Source organism: Topomyia yanbarensis, chromosome 2 (genome assembly GCF_030247195.1).
Source record: "Topomyia yanbarensis strain Yona2022 chromosome 2, ASM3024719v1, whole genome shotgun sequence".
Lineage (NCBI taxonomy): Eukaryota > Metazoa > Arthropoda > Insecta > Diptera > Culicidae > Topomyia > Topomyia yanbarensis.
The window spans coordinates 276,735,693-276,760,167 of NC_080671.1; the positions used below are offsets into that span (position 1 = coordinate 276,735,693).

The 24,475-nt window shown below is 42.4% G+C and overlaps 1 protein-coding gene across 4 annotated transcripts in view; it reads left to right on the plus strand.

Annotated features, from left to right (window-relative positions):
- LOC131683179 (uncharacterized) overlaps positions 1-24,475 on the plus strand; it is a 933,050-nt gene that overhangs the window by 414,015 nt on the left and 494,560 nt on the right. The window lies entirely within an intron of this gene.

A 24,475-nucleotide genomic window follows, 5' to 3' on the forward strand; every position in this document is an offset into this window, starting at 1 on the left:
GTTTCTAGAGACTATCGATTGGTAAAGTGTTTCACAGCGCCTTTCTTCGACGGAGTAGTTGTCCTTGGTTATTAGTTCTTCCATTTTTCAGAAACGTTCCAGAGTTTCTTCCAAGGTGACCAAAGATACAGACACGAGACTGCTGGAATTGGAGGATAGATTGAGCTTGGTGGACACTAGATCTGCAGAGCCCGCAACGATCCATCCGAAAACGTTATCAACCAGGAGTGGGAGATTGCCATGCAACTGTATTCGTGCGGCATTCGGGAAGAATGAATAAAAGTGCTTGGCTCGCAGCACTACATCGATAGGCTGGCTCTTGTTGAATGTTGGATCTGCTAGAAATAGATCCTTTGGAATTCTCCAATCGGCTATGGAGACATTTTGCGCAGGAAGATTGGCAGTTAGTTTGTCCAATACGAGGAAATTAACTCCGCATTAAAAATGCTGCTTTCTAGATGAAACTTGGGCGTAGATGGACTCATGACGTTGGATGATGTTGTCCATAAGAATCGACGATATTTACGATGACGGTTAGCATGTCTTCTACATTTTCACGAGGATGCTGGAGAAAAACACTCGTCTCAACAATCGAATCATCTTCAGCAGCTGCTACCATGGTTTGTTCGGGAACTACAGGAAAAGACGAAGACGTAGGCCTGTCAGCATAATCGACGAAAGACGTTGAACGAGAAACAGCGTCGTTGCTGACCTTCTTAGGACCGGCAGATTGACCCGTGTGTAGTAAAGTGTGGTGGCGCTGATTGCACTTCTTGCAATTCAGGTCACATGGGCTTTGGCGGATTATGTGATTCCCACGTAGACAGTTGTGACACAATCGTTTTGTGTTCACAAGTTGTTGTCGGTCGTTCACCGACATGCTGTTGAACTTGCCGCATCTCGCCAACGAATGTGGTTGACTACATATGGGACATCTGAAAGAATAGTTAGCGGTTGATGCGCATGACGAGAGACGAAACTGTGATTGTCTCCGGAAATGACTAGCAGACGCACCATCGTTTGTGTTTGTTGTGCTAGTAGATTGATGATGGTTGACCGAGATCGATTCCAGTACTCTTGTCCTTCTCTGGAGGAAATCGATCAAACAGGCGAAGTTCGGGTTCTCCGCTACGGATACGTGGTCCTCCCAAGCCTTCAGGGAATCATCATGCAGTCGCGTGCATAATAAGTGTTCTAGGATCGTGCTCCAGGTGTCCGTCGGCTCACCCAAATGATGAAGAATCTTCGTATGACGTTCGAATTCGTCCACCAATCCCTGAAGTGCTGCTGCAGACTCCTTCTTCATGCGTGGGATGTCGAAGAGTGCTTGCAGGTGTCGCTTCTTTAGCAGATATTCGTTAGAGTACCGTCCCTCGATAGCTTGCCAAGCCAGAGAGTAATTAGCAGAGCAAATAGCGATGGATTCAATCAGTTGAGCAGCCTCCCCCTTGACGGCTGCCCTTAAGTAGTGAAATTTTTGAATAGGTGGAATATCAGCGTTGTTGTGGATTAAAGCCAAAAACGTGTCGTCGAAAGTTAGCCATTGCTTATAATCTCCATCGAACTCAGGAAGCGAAATTGTCGGCAGTTTAATGCCAGAGAGAGTGGAAGTAGCATGCAGGGGTTGAGGGTTGCCAGCGCTAATAGAAAGAGGAGGCGAATAGGAAAAGAATTCAGCTTTTATTGAGAAAAGACGTGGCTCAAAGTCCGCACGTATACCAGCATGCTCTGCCCTACCTTCCACATCACCGTCCTCCAGTAGAGCCTGTACCTCTTCAAGTGACGTCCACATATGGTTAAGGTAAGCCTTAATAGCCTTAATAGCACCTGCTGTCCGTCGCGTTGAGCGTTGAAGTCTCGAAGAAATGCCTCTGCCCAACCCAGAGCTTCCAGCATCGTTGTTTTCCGCGAGACTAGTAGGTTGATTTGTTGTTCTTCGGTCATCTTGAATGGCTATTGGCGGCAGCAGTAGCAGAAAATCGCCAGAAATCCGAAGCACACTCGATGAAATTAGGCAACTGTGCTCCAAAGGTTGCGAACTAGACTAGGCAGCAATGGCCGCCGACGGAGTATAAAATGGCGCGGGGTGGCCAGATGATCAATGCTGGAGCGTTTCTATCAAACAATAGCCGAACGATGAATACCGGAACGTGGGTCCAGTAATAGATCTGGGTGACCGTAGGTTGACTGCAAACCTTCCTGTAAACCGTTGCACTCGATCTACAGACTCCGTGAAACCTTGCTTAGAGCGGCAAGCAGTCGGTCGAATAGTCCGCGTTGAGCAGAAAGTCCGAGAAACCACGACTATAGAAAGAAAAGGCGAATCTAGAGCGCACCAGTAAGGAATTAAATTCACGTTGGACAGAAACTAACCTTCTGCCTGAAAATATCAGGCCTTGTATTATAATTCAAGCGGCTTCTCCAGTCCAAAATTCCCGATGGCGGTGCTCAATTGTTCAGGAACATGCAGCGTCAGCAATGGCGAAATTAGCCGCTATCAGCTTCCCTGAGCTGCAATGGCGTGCTGGATGAAATCAATGATGACTCAGTAATGGCACGCAGTGGGCGCAAAATGTTGGCGTGATCGTGTACAGATGGATCTTGGTCACGGTACCAGCAATGTTGTGACCGGTAGAAAGTCGCGGTATTAAACCTTCCACTCGCGACGGAACTTCGAAGCGGGTGATAATTCCAGCAGGCAACGGCGACAGTAAAAAAGTATGGTGGTACTTAAACTTTATTTGCAGCGATGTGCACTCTTCAACAGTTCAATTCAACTATCAGCTCGTTGCGTGTCTGTCGTATCGCAGTAGCTGATCATTATCCTAGTGTGGGTGACGAAAACGAATAGAAGACGAAAGTGATACACGGCTAGCGTGCACGAGTGGGGTTACAGAGTAAACCCTACACTCCCATCGGATTTTCTGGGTCACTTTACTCATTCTGTACGGTACTCCTAAACACGGTATTATGATTGTTTTGGAGGGATTTATGTTCAGGCCCTCCTTTTTACACCACTTCGAAGTGAAGTTCAGTGCAGATTGCATTCTATTTGAGATAACATAATTATGTGTATTTCCCTTCGATCGGTTGTTTGTCTGCTGAGCTGCTATCGATTTTTCGTGTAAAATTGTCGCGTGATCGAATTACATTACGTATTTGGTTGCCATTTGCTTATGCAAGTTATAGTGAATCGTTTTCGGATAGTATATTTTACATCGGTCGCGATATCTAAGATAAAAGTCGATTTTTCTCCAGCCCAAACGAACAATCCGTTTTTGCTACTATTCGACACTACCGCTTCTATACAGTCGAATTAACTCCGCTAGCGAATGACGGATCTCAATAGTGGCATGTCTGTAATAATATACGTACATGGAACTATTGAGAACCAGAGCTACAGGTCCAAAGCCCTGGTAAAGGAGGATGGTTGTGATGATCTGGGCCGAGGTCACCACGTAAAGCAAGGTAGGTCATAACCCCAATTCCAAGGCGTGAAACAACCCGTGCCGAGGGATGAGTGATCGACGGGGTGAAAAAGATGCTCGATCGTTAACGGAGCCTGTGGGGTACCCGGGTAACCCCCACAGTAAGCGTCCCTTACCACGTTAATGCGGAGCTCTGGCGTGGCGGACATTTATTCTCGCGCTACTCGTGGGATCAAACATGGAGTCAACAAAAAACAAAAACAAACAAACGGAGGTGCCAAACCCCTTTGCTAGAGGTGGTTTGGCGAGGTCTCCCCCCCGTGGGGAGAGTAGTGGAGCGACGAGTGCTGCATCTGATGGCACCAGTGACCCCCCAGTAGTGGTAGGAAATAGCCCTACCAACGCACTGGACGGGCCACTATCCGCGATGCGCAAAGTGGTGGAGCATCTGGATTCAATAATCGAGTACACTAGCGCAAAGCAAAACATAAGCAAGGAGTTAAAACAGAGTCTCTTGGAACTCCGGAAAACTGTTCGTGTCGCAAGACAGAAACAGCAGGCTTATGCCAAGAGAGTGGAATGTCGGGAGAAGTCCGACAGAGAAACCCAGACAGTGGCCTCCAAGAGGGAGGGAAGAGGGAAGGTCGATACAGGCACTCAGACAGTGCCCTTCACCTTCTATGGAGCAGCCACGTCGCTCGAAGCGGCGGCCGAGTTCCCCTCGAAGCAAAAAGGCAAGGACAAGGGCAATCGTAAGACGGCGTCGAACGCGAAGCGCCCTAGGAAGTCGCCAGGCGAGGGTGCAAAAACCGACACCACACGGCGTGCAACCGTTAAGGCCAAACGCCGTCTGGCCGAGGAAAGCGAGGGCGAGAGTGACCTCGCTGAGCAGAGCATTGGTACCAGCAACCCGGCGCGACCGGGGCAGAGGGGCGTTAACCCCTGGACGCTGGTCACCAGGAAGAAGCCGGCACTGACACCGGAGGTACCGCGGCCCGCGAAGAAGGCCAAGGACAGAGACGAGGCCATGTGGTTAAAAACCGACAAGGACAAATACACCGACGTCCTAAAGTCGATGAAGGCGGCCGAAAGCCTTTTGGCCCTTGGGCAAGATGTGCGTGAGACGTACCAACACGGGAGAAATGCTTCTGGTCCGAGGCGCACAATCTAGTGCGGTATACAAGGCCTTGGCCCAAGAGGTCCTTGGAGAAGGCGCCCAAGTCAGGTCGCTAGGGGCGGAAATGACTCTTCAGTGCAAGCATATGGACGAGTTCACGACCGCAGAAGATGTCGTCGCAGCCGTTAAGGAACAATGCGACGTCACAATCGAGCGGGCAGCCAAGTAGCCTACCTCAGGCTACTAAAGGCGGATGCCAAAAAGGTAACCGAGAAAGGGAAGCTGAAGATCGGCTGGTCGGTATGCCCTATTAGCATACCCCAGCCACCTTCAGTGGATAGGTGCTATCGGTGCCTTGAGTCCGGCCACAAAGCCTACGAGTGCAAGAACATAGACAGGAGCAAACTATGTCGTCGCTGCGGCGAGGAGGGGCATAAGGAGCGGGGCTGCACTAAGGCGTACAAGTGCCTTATCTGCACCGCTAAGAAGCAAGCCCATAAACATGCTATGGGCGGACCTTCGTGTCCCTTCGGTGAGGCAAATAAGAAGAAGCCGTGAACGTCACACAGCCAAATCTTAACCATTGTGCAGCAGCCCAACAGCTGCTGTGGCAGTCGGTCTCGGAGTCGAGGACAGATGTTGCCCTCTTATCAGACCCGTACCGCATCCCTGCCGGCAACGGCAATTGGGTGTCGGACGGGTCTGGAATGGTGGCAATCTGTACAACGGGACGGTTCCCGGTTCAAGAGGTAATACACCCCTCCGCCGAGGGTGCGGCGATTGCCAAGATCAATGGTGTGTTCTATTGCAGCTGCTACGCCCCACCAAGGTGGCCAATAGAACAGTTCAACCAGATGATCGACAGGCTCTCGTCGGACCTAGTGAGCCGGAAACCGGTAGTCATAGCGGGAGACTTTAACGCTTGGGCAGTGAATTGGGGCAGTTGCTGTAAAAATAGCAGGGGTCAAGCGCTAATGGAGGCGCTTGCGAAACTCGATACTGTGCTAGCTAATAATGCCTCCGCTAGTACATTCCGTAGAAACGGAGTGGAGGCGTGGATTGACGTAACATTTGCCAACTTGAGTCTGGCTCCAGGCATAGAATGGAGGGTAGACGTAGGCTACACCCATAGCGATCATTTAGCAATCCGCTTTAGGATCAACTATAGTGTGCAGCATCCGAGGGCGGGAGATCCCTGTCAGGTACGCGGGTGGAAGTCCAACCACTTCGACAGCGAAGCTTTCACCGCGGCCCTGGGACTGGAGGCCAACACCGACAGTCTAAGCGGGGATGCGCTGGTAGCTGTTCTATCACGCGCGTGCGACGCCACTATGCCGAGAAAAACACTGCCAAGAAACGGCAGATGCCCGGTATACTGGTGGAGTGCCGAGATTGCAGCTCTACGGTCAGCCTGTCTCAGAGCTAGACGTAGGATGCAAAGAGCTCGCACCGAGGATGCAAGAGAGAACCGCCGTGAAGTGTTTCGAGCTGCGAAATTGGCCCTTAACAAGGCCATTAAAAGCAGCAAGAGAGCGTGTTTCGACAACCTGTGTGAGAGTGCCAACGCGAATCCGTGGGGTGACGCCTACAGGATTGTGATGGCCAAGACCAAAGGGGGCTCCTCACCCCCAGAACGGTCTCCGGACCGGTTGGCAACGATTATCGAAGTACTCTTCCCGTCTCGAGCCACAAGCCCCTGGCCACCTGCACTACGAGACAGTGCGGGCACGGCCGAAATGGTGGCTCCAGTGACGAATGAAGAACTACTCGCAGTGGCTAAATCCCTAGCAACGAACAAAGCTCCAGAGCCGGATGGAGTTCCAAACAACGCTCTCAAGGCAGCGATCATAGCGAACCCGAACATGTTCAGACTAGCTATGCAGAGATGCCTTGACGAGTGCCGTTTCCCCGATAGATGGAAAAGGCAGAAATTGGTGCTGTTGCCGTAGCCCAGGAAGCCGCCAGGCGACCCATCGGCGTACAGACCAATCTGTCTGATCGACACGACTGGCAAACTGCTTGAGAGGATCATCCTCAACAGACTAACCCCGTACGCGGAAGGTACGGACGGTTTGTCAAGCAACCAGTTTGGCTTTCGGAAGGGTAAGTCCACAGTGGACGCTCTCAACTCAGTGATAAATACTGCCGAGATAGCGATCTAACGAAAAAGGCGAGGTATTCGATACTGTGCGTTAGTGACACTTGACGCGAAGAACGCATTCAACAGCGCAAGCTGGGATGCCATCGCGCTCTCGTTACACCGGCTTAGCCTACCGGTGGGTCTGTACCGGATCTTGGAAAGTTACTTCCAGAACCGCGTACTGCTATACGAGACCGATGCCGGTCAGAAAAGGGTTTCGATTACCGCCGGAGTCCCGCAGGGCTCGATCCTAGGCCCGGTGCTATGGCACCTCATGTATGACGGGGTTCTGAGACTGAAGTTCCCTCCTGGGGTCAAGATCGTCGGCTTTGCTGACGACGTAACCTTGGAGGTCTACGGGGAGTCAATTTCTGAGGCAGAACTAACCGCAGAACACGCGATCAGCACGGTGGAGGAATGGATGAGCGCGAGAGGCCTGGAGCTCGCTCATCATAAGACGGAGGTAGTTATCGTCAACAACCGCAAGTCGGCACAACATGCAGTTATCCATGTGGGAGAAGTCGCGATCACTTCACAGCGAAGTCTGAAGTCTCTCGGAGTCATTATAGACGACAAGCTGACCTTCGGCAGCCATGTCGACTATACATGCAAGAGAGCGTCGACTGCTGTTGCGGCTCTATCGAGAATGATGTCCAACAGCTCAAAGGTGTGCGCCAGTAGACGTAGGTTACTGGCAGGCGTTGCCGTATCTATCCTCGGCGGCCCGTCATGGTCAAGAGCACTGAGGGTAACCATTTACCTACAGAAACTGGAGAGCACCTACCGCGTGATGTGCCTCAGAGTGATATCTGCCTACCGCACGGTATCACACGATGCATCCTGCGTGATAGCGAGCATGATGCCAGTCGGGCTGGTCATTCGGGAAGATGAGGAGTGCTTTGAGCTACGTGGAAATAGGGGAGCCCGCGAGCGCACCAGGGTGACCTCGGTCGCCAGATGGCAGCGTGAGTGGGACAACTCCTCGAAAGGTAGGTGGACCCACCGGCTGATACCTAGCATATCGAGCTGAGTGGGAAGACCCCATGGGGAAGTTCACTTCCACCTGACACAATTCCTGTCAGGCCATGGCTGTTTCCGAAAGTACCTCCACAGGTTCGGGCACGCGGAGGTCCCAGTCTGCCCGGACTGCCCAGGTGTAGACGAAACTGCTGAACACATACTGTTCGTATGTCATCGGTTCGACGTCGAAAGAAGAGCAATGCTTGACGTCTGTGGCTGGGACACAACCCCTGATACCCTTATTCAGCGGATGTGTCAATCGGTGGAGAAGTGGAACGCAGTCTCGGTTGCTACCATCCAGATTGCCAGTAGGCTACAGGTAATCTGGCGAACCGAGCAACAGACGACGGGCATGGCTAACTAGTGATTGGTTAGCTGGTGCGAAAAAGGCCAAGCGCAAAAAAGGGAGTGAATGGTCTGTTCATGCAAAGGCAGGTTTGGCGCAGTGACTGGCAATCGCTTAAGGGGTAAACCCAGCCACCCCGAAGCAAGACAGAAGAGTGAGTGTATAGGCGTATAAGTGGACTGCCTCATTACAAGACGGGAGGGTCGTAGCGTAGTATGTTGGGACTTAGCTATCGATGCCTCGTGGCGTGGCAGAGGAGTGAAAGGGTGAGCATCCAAGTCAGTCTCACACGGTATGTTAAGGGTGAGCACAAAAGTCAGCCTCACATGGTATAGTAGAGGCTAGCACAAAAGTCAGCCTAGCAAGGAATGAAAAAGGTGAGCACACAAGTCAGCCTCGCATGGTATGTCAGAAGTGGGGCCTAAGAAAAATGTCCCACATGGGATGCCAGGGAGAGTGACAGAGGTACAATAGAGTGGCACGATCGAGAGTGAATCAGGTGATAGGGTGAGCACCCAAGTCAGCCTCACATGGTATGGGTGGGGCGAGCACAAAAGTAAGCCTAGCAAGGAATGAGTAAGGTGAGCACACAAGTTAGCCTCGCAAGGAATGAAAAAGGTGAGCACAAAAGTCAGCCTCATGTGGGATTGTTTGAGAGTGAATCAAAGTGCGATTGAGAGAGCACCCAAGTAAGCCTCATACAGGACGTATGAACGCGTGAGTGAGAGTGAATGAGTACATTTAGTACAGCCATCCCCCCAGAAGTAATACCGAGAGGTAGTTCCTGGGAGGAACGATGGCAGAGCCCAATGGAGTTTAGTCGGTATTAATGGCAGCGTCACCATTCGAGCCCGACACGCCCCCAGTGCACCCCGTGCGATAGATTGGACCCTACCAATAGCACGTGTACTGGGCTAGGACGTAAAGGTCTTCTTCAATGTAAAAAAAAACAGTCGAATACAATAAAACGTTACTCTTCATTATACTAGCAGTACTGAACAAGAGAAAGTCGCGCTGATTGAAGATGTTTTGCTGTTAATGTGCCTTGCCTATCACGCCCGGAGAGGTAATGATTTCTTGTAATGGATTTTGTGAGGATAATTATTATGCAGAATGTGCTGTGCTGACTACTGCAGAAGTCACCTGCTGCAACAGGTACAAGAATATCTGGTGGATGTGTAACCCGTGTACGACGATCATGGACGGCGTTCGCAAGATGCAGGCTTTTCGAGATAAACGCGAGGCGATCACCGATGCTGCTTCATTTACCCCTGCTCTTGCAGCTACTGTTGCTGTCGATGTGAATACTCGGACAGATAAATACAGTGCTGATTTAATCGAAGATGTGTCGAACATGAAACAAGAAATCGCCGCAATTCGTGAATCGATTTCGGAAATGGCTGGTTCGCGATTTTCATTCACGGTAACAAGTTCACCTCTAGCTCAGTCCATCCCGCAAATGTCGTCCACTCGATTGAAAAAAGGGTGTAGGGTTGCTGGTTCTTCGGAGGCAAGTAATGCTCCTAATCTTTGCTGGCTCTTTTTTACTCGTGTCAAGAACACAGTGAGTCAGAAAGATATTGCTACTCTGGTCGCTGAATCACTTGGAACTAATGCTGCAATTGTGAAGAAACTCGTCCCTGAATGGAAGGACGAAGCATTAATGCCGTCCATTTCATTCAAAGTAGGAATTGACGCGAAGCTAAGAAAAACAGCACTATTTCCATCAACATGGCCGTTAGGACTCTGTTTCCGACAATTTCACGAGAAATTTAACATTTGGGAGCCTCCGCAGCGCTGAATTTAGAATAACATTTAGTTTGAAATATTGCATTGTTACCTTTGCATGTTGTTCGACTACTCGTTTTGTTATATATTGTTATTGTATGTGTTAAATTAACATAAGTAACAGTTTGTATGGCCGAATTCGCCAAAGACGAAGTAATAATAAATAATAATAAATAATAATCACATTTTCCCCTCACGAGGATTACAACATCATCTGCAAATCCAATCACTTAGTATCCCATTTCAGTTAATGATTTCAATAGCTCGTCTACAACTAATGACCACAATAAGGGTGATAAAACCTTTAGGACATCCCTTATTTGTTTTCATAGTCAGTGACGTGCTTCCAAGCGTGCTAGTTATTTCACGGTTTGTAAGCATTGAGTTGATCCAATTTATTGTGTAAATGTCAAACCCATGTTTTCTCATAGCATTCCGCATTGAACTATGAGATGCATTGTCGAAAGCTCCTTCCATGTCTAAAAAAGCTGCAAGTGAGATTTCTATTGTTTCAATAGAATTCTCTAGTTTTCCAACCAACATGTGTAATGCATCTATTGTTGATTTGTTGCTTTGATATGCTAATCGAAATTCGCACAGTGAGTCTTTCAAGTATTCTGCTTTAATGTGTAAGTCAATCATTTTCTCCAACATTTTCAGAAGTATGGAGGTTAGGCTGATTGGCCTAAAAGATTTTGGAAGTGATGTATCGCGTTTCCCCGATTTTGGTATAAATATTACCCTTGTTTGTCTCCAGCTTGTAGGTATATAGTTTAGTCTTAGGCTTGATGTGCTGTTTGCTTTTCTGTAGCATTATTGGAAATATTCCGTCCATCCCCGGTGATTTGAATGGTTCAAAGGAGTCGATCGCCCATTCCACCTTTGCGTCTGTAATTATAGCACTGACTATTTCGTGAGCTTCGGTACTAGCTTCATATGAGTCAGGCTCTGCATCAATTTGATTCTGTGCATGTATATTATTAATGGGAAACGAACCAGGAATATGTTTCTCCATCATGATACTAAGTGTTTCTTGGGAATCAATGGTGCAAGTTCCGTCGTCCTTCTTCACACTATCTAACGCGTTTGTATGATCTTTTGAGAGAGTTTTTTGTAGTATTGCAACGACGGGAGCTTGTTCAACCCGCTCACACATCAACATCCAACTCTTTCTTCGCGATTTCCTAATTTCTAGGTTATATGCCGAAAGAGACTTTTTATACTCATTCCACGGTCCAGTTCGTTTAGCTCGGTTGAACAGTTTCCTAGAAACTTTCCTGAGCTTTTCTAGGGGTTTGTTCCACCTTGATGCGTCCTTATTGGATGTACGCGTTTTAGCTGCACAGCTTCTATTATAAGCATCCATCAGTTTAGGGGCCGTACACTAATTACGTAAGGGTTTTTTAAAGCTTTTCAACCTCCCTCCCCCAGATAAGAGTTTGTAAGATTTTGGTGAACTCTCCCTCCCCCTACATAAGATCTTATCATGATTATCGTAATTAAAAATCGAATTGTTAATTTATCAAATAATAAGATAGCGAAAACGATATGTATAGAATTATTACAAGAAAGCTCGTGACAAAATTTAACTGTAGTAATCTGCAGAATGCATGCTAATCTCACCCAGTAGAAAGAATAACTGTTGTCAGATATTCAGTAACTCCAATTTGGTCCACATGATCTGCTTTGCTATATTCCACTTCCTTTAAACCTATTTTCTTGTGATGTAGAATTTAAAAGAGTTTATAACCTCTTCTGACATGAATTTATTCTGAGTTCCAGCTGTGACGCTTATCGTACGCATAACTCCGAGTTACCCATCTTCGAATTTTCTTGAATTAAAATACAGTTTACACTCTGGAAGTATTCGACATTCAAGATCTTTGAGAATCGCATGTTGGAACATTTTCCAGGTACCTTGCGGGTTTGAATCGAACATTTCAAAAGAACAAAGTTGGTCTAACAACACGAAGGGTATCAACACTTCTTGACTTGTAAGGCATATTGTGACTCCAGTTCCCGAACAGAACAATATACAACCAAGAGCCAAAAAATTACTCATATTGTTTGATATACAAAGATTTCATGGTACAAATGGAAATGGTTCCTTTTTCTTATTAAAAAGAATATTTTTCTTATGGATTTTATTTTTTAAATTTGTTTTATGATATTACGTAAGAAAGAACAAACCCTCTCTCCCCCTCAGATAAGAATTTGTAAGATATTTTTAAACTCCCCCTCCACCCATATGCCCTTACGTAATTAGTGTATGGCCCCTTAGATGTTACAATATTTGTGGAGATCTCCAATTCTCCTTCGGTTTGGATTTCTGATTCAAAACATGCTTTTGCGCTCAACAGTTGAGAGCAGAATGAATCTCAGTTTGTATTTTTGGGATTTCTGTAAACTTCTGTTAGTGTTTCTCCTGCTTTACATTCGAAGAGTATATGCGTGTGGTCTGATAGAGAAATTTCATCAGACACATGCCAGTTTATGATGTTTTCAGAGTGTTTTGTACTTGATATTGTCAGATCCAGCACTTTCTCGCGTATCGCCTTTATAAAAGTAGGTTTGTTGCCTCTATTACATATATCAATATTGTTGGATAATATATATTCTATAAGACACTTACCCCTTTCGTTGATATCACTACTTCCCCATACTGTATGATGGGCAGTTGCATCGCAACCAATAATGGGCTGCTTATTTCTTTTCCTACAATAGCCAACAAACTCAGTTACTTCCTGTGGAGGGGCTTCATCTGATTCCCCTGGGAATAAGCAGAAGCGACTATAATATCAGTCCTCCCTCTCGTTGTTGGTATATTTAACTGTATTGTCACTATTCTATTTTTATAAATTCGGTTATTGGTGTAAAGTTAACATTTGCACTTACCAGAATAGCACGTGGCATATTCACCGAGTTGTCAAATATTACCTTACCCGTTTGTGTAGATATCCCTAGAATATTGTTTTTCAAAGCCACGTCTATATTTTTTGTGAATCTCCGACAAAGGATTCCAGTTGCTCCTATCACATGATGCAGATTCGCCTGGATATTTTTTTGGTTTTGTCACTCATCATTTGAGTCCCACGACCTGCGAAGAAACCAAATATCCACTGTGTCAGAGATTCGCTTAACACAGTAAGGGCTAGGCCCATGATACTCCATTCGCGACTGGCATATTTTCCCAGCCAGCCATTCAGTCCTCGACACGGAGATACATCTTGACTTAGCGATTTCTGCTTTCAGTCGCCTCTTACGACCTGGGAGTAGGAGCCCAGTGGATCTATTCTTGGCTGAGATACTTCAACCCGCCGGATGCCACACGGCCTATAGTCTGTTTTTTTCCAGAGAAAGATAATAGACTTATCAGCCTCCTAGTGGATCACAGCCAACATGCTGCATGTTAGTAATTCTGTTTTTGATTTGATTGAATAATTTTTCGTTAACGATTGTTTCAAAGAGTTTAGGCATAGGGTGATGAGCCTATTTGCGCCATGTTTCTATTATCACCCTACCCATTTGAAGCCGTTGGTTAGAGCAGTGTCTGCCATCTTTGTTCAACGCATTGAGTCAAATGGTAGCGCAACAATAGGGGCACTCGATTCGAGTTTTCAGTGTGCTCAAACACGAGAATTTTACTGTTTTCAACGCATTTGTGTTACTATACTGGTTCTCAACAACGAAGCAAAGCGGTTGATGTCAATTTTCACGCATTCCATTGATTGTAAGGCAAGAAATTACCGGATTAGTGAGGCACCTTGCTTAGTATGGTGAAAATAGGCTCATCACCCTACATGATATAATGGTAATTCCACGGTAGCTACATATGTCAGATTTTTTGCTACTTTTAAAAATGGGTACCAGGTACGAGCTTTTCCATAATTTGGTGAAAATGTCAGATTCAAGCGACATGTTAAAAAGCCAAAACAGAGGAGCTGTGAGTTCCAACGCTAAGTACTTCATAAATACGGGTGGAATTCCGTAAGGTCCAGAACCCTTGGAGGCATCTAGTTTGTTTAGAGCCTCCATAATGTCTTGCACACTGACATGATTGACGCTAATGTCTGTAGTGATTTCTGGGAAGAAACCGAAATAAACGCGATCACGATCTTCTCCAAAAAATGTTGTATAAATGTCTTGAAAGAAGGTTGCGAAAAGATTGCAGATTTGTTCCAAGTTGACACCGACATTTTCTTGAAGTTTCATTTTTGAAGGAAAGTTTTCCGAGTTTAAATTATTTTTAGCATAATTAAAGAAATTTTTTGGGTAAGATTTTATTTGAAGTTCGGTTTTTGAGTTATACTCTTCAAGTGCTATATTAATGGATAGGTTTAGTTAATTGCAAATGTCCAAATAGTTCAAAAAGTTCCTTTCATTTCTGATTTTTTATACTTTTTGTGAGTCTTTTGTTTACGATTTTTTAAATAATTTTTAATTTGCTCGTTGTACCAAACTGAATATTTTGTGTTGCCTTGTCGCCTATTTTTTTCAGTGGTATTTGTTCAACTATTATATCAAACAATTTTGTGTACAAGACGTCTACTGAATTTTCAATACTTGCCTTATTTCTAAACAACGTTTGCCAATCTATACTGCTTAGTCTTTGTTTTATGTTGTCAAAATTTGCCAATTGAAATTGAAAGGCCTCTTCGTACTCGCAGTCATCGGGTCATTTGTTATAATATACAAATACAGAAAACTCAATTGCTGTATGAAACGCTTCATTTTTCCACAGTGGAGTTAATTATTTGGTGACAAAGAAGTCTTCAGGAATGTTTGTGAATAATAAATCTAAATAGTTTTCAATTCAATGAACTACAATATCTTCACAAAATCACGTATTTTACAGAACATTTCTTTATTTTCCATTGTAACTTGAAATTTTTGCAATAATTATCGCATTTTATGATGCTAAAATATTCGCATTTACGAAATAGATAAGTGTTTAGAATATTTTTCATAATTTTTAATTCAATGAATTATAAAATCTTCACAAAATCACGTATTTTACAGAACATTTCTTTATTTTCCATTGTAATTTGAAATTTTCACAATGAATATCGCATTTTATGATATCAAAATGTTCGTTTTTATGCGATAGACAAGTTTATAAAACTTTGGTGATAATTTCAACGAACTTTAATATCTTGACCAAATAAAAAAAAATAAGCCTGTAATAAAATTTAATTGTCTAGACCTCTACTGCCGTTATAAGCATATTTGTCCCATGTTCTATGGGATTCCCTATATACATGGGACAATTATGCGTAGAACGGCAGTCTATACACTGAAAGCCATTCGATGAAGAAAATAACAAAACAAATTTTTGTTTCCCTAATTAGTTGATTTCAACAGAAAAATGAATATGAAAAATGAATAATTTTCTCTTAATTTTGAGAGATTCTCAAATAATAGTTATTGAAAATTATTATTGATTTTGATTCAAGACGCACATCATACGAAATGACAGCAAGTAGCTAAGATGCACACCTTACTGAAATACATCAAGGTAGCGACAGCAATTATGTTCATACACGCTGGGCATAACGGTTAAGCACGTAGGTAGTTGTCTCAGCTTGGAAAGCTTGTTTTATCCTGGACGCAACTACCTGAACCAGTACACACAAAAAAAACAGAAATTCAACTGACCTCATTTTGGTTTTACCTAGTTTTTCTTTAAAAACATTTCAATAAAGGGATGATTTTTATTGACATTTTTTTCAATACATGTGCACTGAAAATTGAAAGTATTGTCGAAAATTGTCAAAATCATTTTATTTCGGATTTAGTCGATTATATAGTAACATTTCAATTATTAACCAATGTAATATGTAATATGATAATTATTTTTCATCGTTTGAGATTCCAAACTAGATGTGGAATAAGTATGAAGTTTTTTTTTTGTAGTGCTGGATAGTGTTTGTGACTAAATAGAAAAAAAATATACCTTTATTCTAAAATTCAAATCAATCAATTTCCTTAAATACTTTTGGCTATTTCGTCTCATTTAAGATTGCAGTTTATAAAAAGATAACATTATGAGAAACATAACTCTGTATTATATTTACGTGTGAATTACTGACATACGGAATTTTTCAACAATTTAATTCCATACCTTTCATCCATCGGTCGGTGAAACAAAACGTTTGAAATATCCTATGTTGTATTTTACGATGAAGCAGTTTAATTCAACAATGAGATTAGTTGAATTCTAGTCGTTTGTGTCTTGGCTGAAAAGGTAGTGTAACGGCATATGCAATTGTGTCTGGACTAAAACAAGCGTTAGAAGCTGAGACAAGCGTTTCAAGCTTTAGCTCATGTAGCTTTTCAAGTTTTGTGCTTTAGCTTTTTAAGTTTTGTGCTAGGATGAAACGTTCGTGTCCAGACTGAAACTGACAGCATCAAACCAACAACGTTGGATTATTGTTTTCAACAAAAATTTAGTTCGCCCAAATATTAACTAGACGAAACCAAAAACTCAACTAATTTTTTAGTAGAAATTGTGATGAATCGGTTTTCCGTGTAGGGATTAATAATTGACTGTTAGTAGGGGATTATGTGGAAAAACTGGGAACCTTGAATTTTGCGCTTTACGTTACGCCTGGCGGTATTGAGATTTCTTTTCGTAAAGTAAATACTAGTAGAGTTGTCATTGATATTTAAGTGTAATTCATTTTATGTTTTTATACAGGCTTTTTAAGGCCTTTTTTGTAATATAGCAAAATATTAAATAATTGAAATAAGCATGAGTCCTTCTTCTAGTTCTACAATAATTTCTGGTTGAATTTAAGCACATGTTGAGCAGAGCGTTTCAATCCTTGCTGTTCTGCGGGCATTGAAAACACACACTTTGCACAAATTGCAACTGATTTGACTGTTGTGCTTCGAGGATGTGCAATAATAACAAATAGTGACCCCCTTTACTCTCCTATGTGTGGTTGGCTCTCCTAAGCATACACTGCATGTGTATGTTTTTTGCTAGGATGAATGTAATTTTCACATTTGAAACACATATTCAGGTTTTCTACGGTAATGCAGGTGGAACACCTTTGGGGGATACAATCATTCTTAAGTTTTCGGACTTCTTCTAGAAACATGCTCATCTCCTCTTTTATATGGTTATGAACACTTCCAGATTGTGCATTCCGCAGTCGTTGTTGCACGTGTTGTTCCGCCAATCGAAACGCAAGATCTTTCATGAACAGTTCCCGTCGACGTGTGTTATCGCTTTGCCACGATGGAAATTTCATCGTGTACAAAATAGAAGAGTTGTGTAACGTCATTTCTATAAGACTGTAGAAAATTACCATTGTACAGTGATAGTTGATAGTTACACTTCCGTCGTAATTTTGTCAAGGATATCAATGCTGCATTTCTTCAAGATATAATGCTCGTTTACTAGAGACATTATACCATCACTCGAACTATTATCCACCATATAAGGGTTTGTAGACATGAAAAGGACCACTTTATTTTTACGGCAAACAAAAGAAGTCAAAATTTTTACACCGTGATATCCAACAATAAATGAATGCTCTTTTCTTGCTTTATTGGAAAGAAATTCTATTGGAATCTCTCTATGGGAGGACCGCATCGTCCCGGTGAGATATAAGTTTTTATCGTACATCGCTTGTGCTGCATCGGTACTAACAAACCAGTTGTCAGTCACAATTTCTCTGCCACTTCCTTCCAAATCCTCCACCATATCAAGTAATACCCTTTTGCCTTGGTTACCCGAGCAAATACTCATGGGTTCAAACACCACACAGTCCCTTGACAAGACCATGAACATGGTCCGTGTCCACTTTCACGACCTTTAAAACATCATTGAATGGTCTCAATAACCCATAAAAATACCAACGCATGGTTTTTCTATGGGATCTACCGGACCATGACGATGGTGTTTTTGTGGGTTGAACCCATTTCAAACACCCATGTCCAACCCCATGAGTATGGGGGTATTATGGACTTTACGTTTGCTCGGGTAATATCTTTAGGTATTCCGTGCGTTCTCTTGGACTTAGTGGTGCCCAATTTCTTATCATAGCTGGTTTCGTGTACATTACCTGTGATAGTTAATTTTGATGAGTATAGAAGGTATTAAAATAATCATGGCAAAATTTTTCCTGCTTGAGCCTTTTTGAACATTTCAATGCATTACCTGTTTTGCCTTTTTGTATATTTCGTTGATTTTTTTTGAGTATAGTTAATCTTAATTTGTTCATCACACGCAGTACCTACCTATCGTTGTTGAGCAACCTTCTCCAAATTTCAAAGGCGATTTCAGTTCTTCGTAATTTTTCGAAAATAAATGCGAACCTTGAAATAAGAATCATTTTATCATATCATAATTGTAAAAGTAGTGGAATTTAATTTTAACAATACGAAAAAACGCTCATGAAATACATGGCAGTAAGTTTTTGGCTTAACTCAAATTGCTTATGTTGGTATAAAAATGATAAGCAGCATGTTTAGAAGTATCTATCGTCTTCTGGAAAACAGACAGAGAAGGAGTGACCGGAACGCTGAGAATGAAGAAACGGTGAAAATTCACCTTTTTATTGGAAACACCGAGAAGAGATATGTGCTCAAGCAGGAATCGAACCTTCGATCTCCCAGTCTCTAGTTGGGTGCGTTAACCACTCCGCCATCGAGGAGCCGTGATGGTGTCATCACACATTCCCAATAGTATCGTGATCACCTAAAAATAGATAACCAGAGAGATTTGGCCCGATCGATGAGAGGGAGAGGTGACGATCTGCTTGTAGGAGACATTGGGGGTGTCGAAAGGTCAATTGGGAGCAATTGGAGGCTGCAGCGGTGATCACGATACTATTGGGAATGTGTGATGATATCGTCGCGGTTCCTTGATGGCGGAGTGGTTAACGCACCCTACTAGAGACTAGGAGATCACAGGTTCGATTCCTGCTTGAGGACATGTCTTTTCTCGTTGTTTCCAATAAGGAGGTGAATTTTCACCGTTTCTTCATTCGCACCGTTCCGGTCGTTCTTTCTCTGTCTGTTTTCCAGTGGACACGTTCATAAAAAATCCTTGAAAAAGGAAAAATACAAAGGCTCACGTCAAAACAAGGAATGTATCTATCCACTACTTTGCCCTATTGCTTGTATCTATTTTGCCCTATTGCTTGTATCTATTAGTTATCTATCAAGACCCAAAAGCGCGTAATATAAACAAAAGGTAATCCAAATCGCGTCAGTTTGTACGTGCATTCAAGTGAATAATACTTACCCGGGAAATACACTTAGAAATTGTACACGTAGGAGTTTACAGAATCGCAAATAGCCCAAAACTTGACACCAAACTTGCCAGGCTTGGACGCCATATATACTTTTCCGAAGTATCTTCCTCTAAACGCATGCAACCTTTCATCTACGGTCAACCATCTCGACGGATTGTAAGATTTCATAAAATTTTTACATATTGCTTCAGAAAACTCGCGAATAGCTTGCAGGTTATCGCCAGTCTCTTCTATACGGGAAACACGCGTCGTTGTGTCATAGAAGCGTAAGTGGGACAAAATGGATGAAAAACGTTTACGACTAAATACAGTGTTATAGAAGGGTATGTTGAAAAAATGTTCCGTGGACCATAGCGACTCGAGCGACCGTTTCCTCAACTTTGTAACCCCAATCACCACTAAAACACCTAAAAATGCCATGAATTCTTCTTTGGTTAGGTCGACCCAGTCATGATCACCCTGGGCGTGCAAGTTTGTGTTTTGTACAACAGTGCTTATGATTCTATCGTCAAAAAATGTGAGGAAAGCGTTCAGAGTCGTTTCGAGCATCTCACTGTAGTCGGTTAGAGAAGGTCCAAGATTACAATCGAATATCTCGGGCTCCTCTTCCTGGACAGTAGACCATACTGTGCCTGATAAAAGATATTTCTGAAAATTACTGATTATAAAACCCAAATACTCCAACTACCATTCTTAGCGGTATATTTGGTACAGACGGCGTCAAGCTCCTCATAATCGCTGCTTTCGTTACAAGTGGTTTCATCATTTTCTCGATCGTGATGTTCGGGCATGCCATCTTCCACTTCCGAAAAAGTTGACTCAACGTCATCGTCCCCGAAATCAAATCCAGTACGACTAATCGTGTGTTACACGGTTAAAATACACAACTTCCTTCCTGTATCACTTGAACACTAAAAATCAATAACGCTTCTGTTGGTATGATTGACTTACTTAAGCTCTTACCAATCGATCTCACGAACACTACTGCAGTCGTTCCCAAAGATTGTAGACACTTTATACATAGACTGGCATATATAAAAACATTAAAACTAGCAATCTGTCAAAATATCAACTCCAACATAAAAACTGGCATCACAGCAGAACTTAAAAGCTTTGACTGCACCAATCTGCTTTTGCCATGTCTCATTAGTACAAACGATATAGGGCTGCAAAATAGGCGGTAGACTTTTTGACAATTCGTTTGTTGCATCAAATAAGTTATTGAAAGTCTGAAAGATACCTTGAACAAACCTTTTAGTATCAGTATGTATTGATCACTGCGTAAATTACATGGTCGAATAAAAAATATGAGAATGTTCTGTATTACATGCAGTTTTGTGAAGATGTTGCGGTTCGTTGATTTAGAAACTATCAACACTGTTCTAAAAATGTATTTCTCTCATAACTACAAACATAATATGCATTGGCCATTGTGTAAATTCAAAGTTCGAAATAAAAAATGGCCATATTCTGAATGATACGCAAATTACGATGAATATTATGAATTATTACAATGAAGATATTATAGTTAACTGAATTAAAAAAAAACGATGGGTGGGTAATGTCTGCGACATAACCGGAGAGATGTAGAATACATAAGGAACACGTTCTTCAAATATGTTGATACTCATTGGAATTTTCGGACAAAAGGTGATTTGGGCGAGTAATATTTCAAATTATTCTTTACAAAAATGATGGTGGTCCTAAAAAGGACCGGTTTTGTTGGCGTTGTTGGCCTGGGTGAGGGAGATGGCTAACGATGAAATTAATTGTTAGCATGAGGAAGTCGCGTAGTACTGGCCAATGGAAGAACAGATAATAATTGATTCCTGAAAATCAATTTTTCTTTATTCATGTAAATTATACATACTTACAAATCTAATAGAAGATTCCTGGTCATATTTCTGAATCATTAGTGCGAACATTGTGTAATTTGGTTAAGTACAATGAAAGTTACAAACTTTCCAAACTCGACCTTCTGTTCCTTCAGAAATATTGAAATGGGGTGTCTATATTAAACCGTTAGTCGTGGTCACAATAAAAAAAAGATGGGTGGGTAATGTCTGTCACATAACCGGAGCGTCGTGATTTCAATTCGAGACGTTAATTTAAATCTAATAATATTCAACAGAATCACGTTTGAATGGGAAATTTTCAAATCATTCTCTATGGTAATAATGGTGGTTCTGAAAAGAACCTTTGGTATCGGCGTTGGTGTTGATGGTGATGCGCTGGATCGTTGGATATTTTTGGCATGATAGTTACGTGCCTGGCGAACTGTTTTGTAGCCTCGAACAAAACGACAAGACTGGCTTCTTCGGGTACCATTACGGCTGAACTTTATAAGCTTAGCTCGACTTTGAAATCCTGCACAATCTCACGAATCAGTCACTGGTAGGGCCATTTTGTTTGCTACTAGTACGGAGCTGCACAAAAAATCATTTATTGCAGTTAGTTCACAGAGGCTGCCAAAAAGCTCGAATAGAAGCATGCCACTTCAACATTTCTCTTAAACACATGCAACAACACATTCGTTTTGGTAATACTGATAATAACAGTAGAAAGGAATGGAAAAGCAGTGCACGAAACGAGCGAGAGGATAATTTAATTTTTTGTTCCGTGTGCAAGCTACTTCTTTCCACACAACGTATTATGTTGATTGTTGAAAATTTGTTACACACCTTAAAATGAAAGTTTCAGTTTAACTCTCACTAGAACACAATTGATTGGTCCTGAAAAGAACCGTTGCTTTTATTATAATTTACGCACACTCCCAGCGGACACTGTGAGCCAGTTTGATTTCTTTTGCGAGAAAGTTACGTACTTGGCGCACTATTTTGTATCCTCAAACAAACCGACCAAGTAGGCATCACTGGCTTCATTACGGCTGAGTTTTGTAAGCGTAGCTCGACTTTGAAGTAATACACAACCTTACGAACCAGATGCTGGAATGTTAGCCAGCGGATTAGTTTCTCCGTTGTCCTTTATTTGGGGCGAAATACTGGCATGGCGACAGTTCCTGATCGGTAGTTGGTTGCGATGGGCCACCAGTAGCTGGGCACTTTTGCGGACCGTCATCATTGCCAACTGCTTTCCTCCGGTGGACTGGCTGCTTGCTAGTGCTTGAACGAATACGAATGATGAGAAAAACCGACCGACCAATATTCATATATGAAAACACGAGAAAGCACTACTATCGCTCTCTCGCTCGTTTTCGTGCCATTCCTGTGCCTTTCCTTTCCGTTCGGCTGCCAATACTAGCATAACCAAAACGAATATTCTGTCTTTCCATCGCCTTCAATCTAGTGGCCAGTGCTAGCAAACTGGCATGTTCAGTTCTTCAATAACAACATTCCAACAATATTTTCAAAGAATGTTGCAGATTTGAAAAGAAGGAAGGAAAAGATTTTCACAAATTTAAATTCTTTTGTCTTATTTGTTAGCGGTGATACTGGCCATGGGATGGTGGGGGAACACCCACATTCGTTTGTTATGATGGTATTGGCGGCAGAAAGGAATGGAAAAGCAGTGCACGAAAACGAGCGAGAGGATAATTTAAATTCTCTTTCTTTCTTTCCACACATCGTATTTCTTATATAGCTTTCTGAAAATTATTTGTTATACACCATAAAATGTAAATTTCAGTTTAACACTTATTAGAACACAATTAATTGGTCCTGTAAAGAACCGTTTATTGTTTTATTGCGGGAGCATAATTCAGACGCACTCCCCGCGGACACGGTGAGCCAGTTTAACTCTTATTAGAACACAGATTAGTTTCTCGATCGGGTTGCGATGAGTCACCAGTAGCTGGGGCACTTTTTCCGACCGTCGTCATCGCCAACTGCTTTCCTTCGGTGGACTGGCTGCTTGCTAGTGCTTGAACTTGAACGAATACGAATGATGAGAAAAACCGACCGACAGATATTTTTATAATCGCGCTAATATGTACTACTATCGCTTTCTCGCTCGTTCTCGTGCCGTGCATGAGCCTTTCCTTTTCGCCCGGCTTCTAATGGCCTAACCAAAGGAATATGCCTAACCAAAGGAATAATATATTTCCTCCACCAACTGCTCTCGTCAAGCAACCCAATGCGAATAATCATAGGAACAAACATGTAGTGGACCTATATATATATAAACTTTTCATTATTTTATTGTTCGGTTGGTCTACCAAAGTGACGGCTCTGTGCGGGATGGGCTGAAAATTTTCACTTTTCCGAGTCGTTTTCGAAAGATTTTTCAAAACACAATTTTTTGTTATTAGTGCATGTTATACATACTTCAAATTTTAATACAGCATAGAGGAACATATTTTCAACAAATTGGCCTAAAAATCAAATCATCGATATATGATACGTATGATAATTTTTATAATGAATATCGTATGATACGATATTCATTATAAAAATTTCGAGTTACAATGGAGAATAAAGGAATGTTCTGTATAATACGCAATTTTCTGAAGACATTGTAATTCGAATTGAATTAAATTCAATCAACAATGTTCTACAAACTTGGCTACCATACATGTACAAACATTTTGGTGTCGTAGCAGGCGATATTCATTGTAAACATTTCAAGCTACCCATGAAAAAATGTTCTGTAAAATACGTGATGTGCAGATTGTGTAGTTCATTGAATTCGGATCTACGGACAGTGTTCCACAAACTTGTCTATCACATACATCCGTACATTTAGATATAAGAATATGCGATACTCGTTGAATAAATTTCGGGTTACAACGAAAAATAAAAAAAGTTCTGTAAAATACGTTATTTTGTGAAGATTTTGTGGTTCATTGAATTAAAAACTATGAACAATGTTCTGGAAACTTGTCCAACACACAAATACGAACATTTTGGTATCATAAAATGCGATATTCATTGTGAAAATTTCCAGTTACAATAGAAAATAAAGAAATGTTCTGAAAGACACGTAATTTTTTAAAGATATTTAATTACATTGAATCAAAACCTAGGAACAATGTTCCACAAATTTATCTATTAGATAAATGCGAATATTTTGTATTAGAGTTTGCAATATTCCCTGTGAAAATTTCAAGTTGCAAAAAAATAAAGGAAAAATCTGTATAATACGCAAATTTGTGAAGATATTGTATTTCATTGATTTAAGATCTGAACAATATTGTAGCAACAGTATTGCAAACATCTTCAAGCATATTTGAGCAGACACCTGCTTTAAGATGGTTATCGCATTACGCCTCGATAGTGGTGCATCGAGGAGACCGAGAGGGCTTATGGGACTTTTTTATGTTTTTTGTTATTTCATACTCTGCACCAGCCCAAACTAACAGTCAGCTAAGAGCCTGTGCACACTGGCATGGCCGATTGGCGGGTCGCCGTGGAT